The sequence below is a fragment of the Balaenoptera ricei genome, chromosome 19 (assembly GCF_028023285.1).
Source record: "Balaenoptera ricei isolate mBalRic1 chromosome 19, mBalRic1.hap2, whole genome shotgun sequence".
Lineage (NCBI taxonomy): Eukaryota > Metazoa > Chordata > Mammalia > Artiodactyla > Balaenopteridae > Balaenoptera > Balaenoptera ricei.
In genome coordinates, this window is record NC_082657.1 from 1013311 (window position 1) to 1014683 (window position 1373).

Genomic DNA, 1373 nt, shown 5'->3' on the forward strand with positions numbered 1-1373 from the left:
TTATATATTATTTAAATACAAAGGGTCCCTTTCTTCAGTTAAGGCCTCTTTCCAAGTTTCCGCTCCCCACCTTTTTAGGTGCCTGTGGCTGCACCAGAGATAAAGGGTGTGGACAGAGGACAGGGCAGCAGGCAGGGAAAGTCTCGTTGGACCACTGAGCTTGGAACTCACTGTCTTATTGTAACCGAAAGTGGGGTCCAGCTGCTCGCCACTCAAAAGCCAATAAAGAGGCCAGGTTGGTGGAAAGTAAACTGCTTTATTTTGGATGCCGGCAACCGGGGGATGGGGAGGGTGGACGCCTGTCCTAAGGCTGACTCCACCCCCACACCCACACCCACCCCCCGCGACAATCAGTGGGCAACAGCTTTTATAGACAGAGGGAGGGGACCACATGCAGAAACAGCACAGTCAGCTCTAACAGTCATCTTGAAATTGGTCATCTGTGCTCTGATCAGCGTTCTCTTGATTGTTTTAAGCACAGTTAGTCTTCAGGTTCAGGGTCCGTTCTTTCCCTATTTCTCTGAGGCCAATTCTCAGAATTGTGGCAGCTTATGTCATGGCTACAGCCTGGTCATCATGCTGTTAACTTCTTCCACCTGGTGGGGGTTTCAGTATCTACAAGACAGCTCAGGAAATGGCTCAGAGTATTATCTACAGTCTTTAAGGAGGAACTAAAGATCCTTGATTTTTGCTTAATGACTAAACAATTATTATTTGGTCTCCTTTGACTGTTTTCCTTTGTCTCTGCATTTTCTCACTTCTCTGATTAAACTTATTCTTTTGCTGAAGTTTTTCCACAGACAAAAGCAGGCTGAGGACATGGGGGGGGCAAGGAGCATAGGGTCCTGCTCCGTTTCATTCTCACTTGGGGCACACGCCAAAATTTTAAAGAATAAACACCAAAATAACACATCCATTCATTTATTCAACAGATATTTATTGGTTATTTGAAATGTGCCAGATGCTTTTCTACGCACATGAGATACTTTAGTGAACAAAACTGAGAAATTCCCTGCTCTTCATAAACTTACTTTTTCTTTTGGGGTGGGGGGTGAAACAATAAATGGAAAATACAATCAGGAAATTACATTCTTTTTTTTAAATTGTCTTTTAAAATTTATTTTCTTTCCTTTTTTAATTTTTCATCTTATTTATTATTATTTTTGGCCGTGCTGCCAGGCATGTGGGATCTTAGTTCACCGACCAGGGATGGAACCTGTGCCCTCTGCAGTGGAAGCGAGGAGTCTTAACCACTGGACCGCCAGGGAAGTTGCCACTTTTTTTTTTTAATTATTATTATTATTTTTTTAACAAAATTTTTTTTAATTTGTATTTATTTATTTATTTATGGCTTGTGTTGGGTCTTCGTTTCT